Source organism: Octopus bimaculoides, chromosome 7 (assembly GCF_001194135.2).
Source record: "Octopus bimaculoides isolate UCB-OBI-ISO-001 chromosome 7, ASM119413v2, whole genome shotgun sequence".
In the NCBI taxonomy this organism is placed as follows: Eukaryota; Metazoa; Mollusca; class Cephalopoda; order Octopoda; family Octopodidae; genus Octopus; species Octopus bimaculoides.
In genome coordinates, this window is record NC_068987.1 from 89,966,261 (window position 1) to 89,971,260 (window position 5,000).

The window sequence follows — 5,000 nt, forward strand, 5'->3', positions numbered from 1 at the left end:
CGACCTCGGCGGAATTTGAACTCAGAACTTAACGGCAGACGAAATACCGCTAAGCATTTCGCCCGGCGTGCTAACGTTTCTGCCAGCTTCTTACCATACAGCCACGCCTGCTGTTAAAAATTTATATATAAACGCATCCAAGGTGTACGTAGACGCTATATTATGAAATGAAATCCGCAACACATTCGGTTTTATGAATTTCGGATACGGGATCTCTAATATCTCCGGTGTTCGTGTGTGTACGTATGTGTGTGATTATGTGACTGCATTCATGGGAGCCATGTGGCATTGTATGGATGACGCTAAATTGTTTTCCGATCGTATAAGTACACGCACCGACCCCACCCATTTTAACTGGCGCGCTTTTCCATTTTTTCAGATGCTAAAGATTGGCGGTATTTCCACTATGGCAGCCAACTTATACTGCACAAATGAGAGCGTTTTTCACAATCAATATTATGTTTGGTGTTAAACAACTTCCTCGACTGTGGAACTACTGGAGTCCTGATATAAGGTACGGTGATCCGTATATCTCAAGTATAATGTCAAAGACGCGGTATTCGAAAATATCTCAGTATTTGCATTTGATTCTGCTAATGCCCCCAGCAAAAACTACTCAAACTACGATCCCCTCTATAAAGTACGTCCTCGTATCTAGGTAAAACCGGACACTGACAGATTCCCGAAACACCTTCGCGACATCTGGCTTGAAACTCAGATCTCAGTCACTGGCCACTTCCGCTCCATTGATCAATCAACACGTCTTTCCGTGTTCGATTTGTAAGGTTGGACCAATCTGGCGAATTCCAGGCTTCGCAGAGAGCTTCTCGTGAAATCAACGTACAAGTAGCTGAGCACTCCACACTCCTTAATAGCTATAAAACTGTACTTGGGAAAAATTTCAGTGTAGATGAAGCCATGATAGGCTATAAGAGCAGAGTACATTTTCAGCAGTACATGCCTGCCAAACCCACTAAATGGGGGATCAAGGTATGGGAAGTGTAGACAAATGTCCCCTGCTTCCAAGCTCTGTTTGCCTTGTCTAAAATGTTCATAATACGAAAGTTTCTGTTTGAATTCCAAGACCGGTGTCATTGCGTCGGCTCACTGAGGAGATCATTGAACTTTATCAAACATCAGAATAATTTTAATATCTGTGGTGGTGGTGGTAGTGGTGCTTCAGCATGATTGCAGCGGCATGGCTAAAACGTACAAAAGATTGTGTATAAACGCATACATACTTTACAGTAGTTATTAGAATCTAGACGCATCAGCACGTAAGATGCAAGGACTGACTAGGAACCATGATATCGTGTTCATAGTAAAGCAAAACATCCATTAGGTGTCATTTGTTGATAGTATACAAACACACGTATGTATGCATAGGTACCAAATCCAACATAAGCCATAGATCCAACTCAGCGTTGGTTCCAGGTGAGGCGTGGGTATAAAACCCAGATGAACAAATCGGTGTTTTAAAATTTGCTACAGCTGTTTCGGTAGCATTTTATTGGTGTATTCACAGATTACATCATAGCATAAATTCACCATCCTCAGGAAATATTTTAAACATATATAAATAGGCAAGTAATAAACCTAGAAGATGATCTGTTCAATAACCAACATGTTAGTTATTAAACAGGTCACCTTCTAGGCTTTATCTTGTCTGTTTATACCTGATTAATATTCTACCTGATGATGGTGGTATTCATGCTATGATGTAATCAATAAAAGCGTCAATAAGATGCTGTCGGAACAGCTGATTATATATATATATACTCTTTTACTTGTTTCAGTCATTTGACTATGGCCATGCTGGAGCACCGCCTTTAGTCGAGCAAATCGACCCCAGGACTTATTCTTTGTAAGCCTAGTACTTATTCTATCCGTCTCTTTTTTCCTAACCGCTAAGTTACGAGGACGTAAACACGCCGCTATCGGTTGTCAAGCGATGTTGAGGGACAAACACAGACACACAAACATATACACACATACATACATACATATATACGACAGGCTTCTTTCAGTTTCCAACTACCAAATCCACCCACAAGGCTTTGGTCGTCCCGAGGCTATAGTAGAAGACACTTGCCCAGGGTGCCACGCAGTGGGACTGAACCCGGAACCATGTGGTTCGTAAGCAAGCTACTTACCACACAGCCACTCCTGTGCCTATAGAAAAACGTAAAGACAGTCGAAATACCGCTAAGCATTTCGCCCAGCGCGCTAATGTGTCTGTCAACTCGCCATATATATATATATATATATATATATATATAATGCTTGTAAATATGGGGAAAACCTTTTGTTTGTATGCTTCATTAAAAATACTATGTTCAAAGTTTATCTTTTATTTTATATTTAATAACTTTTTACAGTTGGTCTAGGACGGTAGAGTTTCTAAATCCATAACTAACGTTTCTAAGCCTTCATATTCTCATTATCAAGAAGTAGATTGAAAATGCTTGGCGTTTCCGGATTGAATTCCCGTAGACTTTGCCTTAAAAGTTTTTTGACTGTTCTCATCGTGCATCAAGTCACGGGTTGATATGTCTGTTGCAGTCAACGTTTGAGCGACCGCTAGATTTATTCTTTTATGCCAGTAACCACGTGTTAATTTCTTATGTGCTTGCCTGTAAATCTTGTTACTGCTTGTGAGAGTCTGTGTTTGTATACACACACACGTGCACATGAGAATAAGTCCACAGCGCCGCATTGGTAGGTGTTCTTTATTTGCGCGTTAACAAAGCTACCAATGGTTTCATGCCGAGAGAAATATTTCGACAATTATCAAGCCTCCCCCATGGGAACGTTGATACTCGTCCACATCTTGGATGAAAATACACGAAGCTACACGACACTCCACAGAGTTTATGAATAAACAAGCAATTAGGCAACTTATTATTATGATATGCACTGAGCTCTGTAGCAGTTATCTATAGACAGCAAGGCCCAACATACATCGATCAGAATCGAGCCCCTTGACCTATGAGGCTCCGGGTAACTACCCAGTGTGCCCAAACTTTATGACAGCACTGACACACCCCATCCCATTTAGCCAAGTGGGGGATTTTCCTTTTCTCTTGCAAATTTTCTGGCAAACTTACCTCTTTAGGATCACCAAATGTTCTCAACATGACCCAGGCCGAAGTCTCAGTCCTCTGCGACTTCCTCTCATTTTCCACATCTGCACCTTATCCAATTGCTGTAACATCCCATATCTTCTGCCTCCCCCCATCACCCTCCTCCTCATTTAAGCGTGCCCGTAACCTACTCAAATTCCTGATCGGTAGCTCCATTTTCTCTCCCCTGTTTTGGATTCTCCTTTTGTTTTCAGTTTTGTTGTTGCATTGTCCGTTTGTCACCACCACCACCACCATCTCCATCATAAAACCCAACTGTTACACTTCCATATTTATGATACCTCAACCGCAGCCATCTGTTACCTCAAATGTTCTCTCTCTAATGCCTCGTATCTAGGTAAAACCGGACACTGACAGATTCCCGAAACACCTTCGCGACATCTGGCTTGAAACTCAGATCTCAGTCACTGGCCACTTCCGCTCCGTGGATCAATCAACAAGTCTTTCTGTGTTCGACTTGTAAGGTTGGACCAATCTGGAGAATTCCAGGCTTCGCAGAGTGATTCTCGTGAAATTAACGTACAAGTAGCTGAGCACTCCACACACGCGTATACTGAACGTTGTTCTCAAGGATACACAAAATATGACAAGGTTGACCCTTTAAGTACAGGTACAACTCATTTTTGCCAGCAGAGTGTACTGGAATAACGTTAAATAAAGCGTGTTGCTCAAAGACAACGTTCAGCCGGAAATCGAACTCATGGCTTTACCAGCCTTGTACATATAACACATATACACAACATAGTGATGAAGATTAGTTTTCTGCATATGAAAAACAACTCTACCACTTTCCTCACACAGACGAACAGACAGACACCATTTCACTCTCCTGCCTCAAAAATTTCCAGACATTCATTGGCCAGCAGGTACATGTGAACACAAACCTATGCAAAGATCTACACACACTATGCACACAAGAAATACTCTTGCACATCCATCATACACACACAAACTTGCATGCAGACACATGGCTATTTTACTCTTATCTCTAAAAGAAAGCCTATTTAGCCCACCACCCAACTTCCGGTCAGTCAATGGCCAGCATACTGACCAAGTGGATTTTTCACCAGTATCACACATTTTGTTTTTCTTCTATCACTTTCCATCCTATTCCAAAAAAGTGCAAATTCTCAAACGTCATAATAATTCAACTCTTTCTATGCCTCTGGGTGGCAAACATTTTTTTTAATGGTGAACTTATCCGAATTTGTTTACATTTTCATTCTTTGCCAGAAACACACACACACACACACACACATGTAATTCATTCACAGTACTCTCAAAGATACTCACCTGATAATGCATGAGTACACAGCTGTTGCTGCTGTATCATATTTACATAATGTTTAAATAATTTGTATAACGGAAAACTCAGCAACTAACAATTGCTACTAATACACAGAAACAATTGTGTTTGTGATTAAAGCTTCTTTGTGTGTGTGTGTGTGTGTGTGTGTGTGTGTGTGTGTGTGTGTGCAATCACACTCCTTCCATTTTGCCATCTACAAAAAGTATATTCTTTGACTGTGGCCATGCTGGAGCACCGCCTTTAGTTGGAGAAATCGACCTCAGGACTTATTCTTTGTAAGCCTAGTACTAGTTCTATCAGTCTCTTTTGCTGAACTACTAAGTTATGGGGACATAAACACACCACACACCAGCATCAGCTGTCAGTCGATGGTGGGAGGACAAACACATACACACGATAGGCTTCTTTCAGTTTCCAACTACCAAATCCACTCACAAGGCTTTGGTTGGCCTGAGGCTATAATAGGAGACACTTGCCCAAGATGCCATGCAGTGGGACTGAACCTGGAACCATGTGGTTGGGAAGCAAGCTTCTTACCACACAGCCAC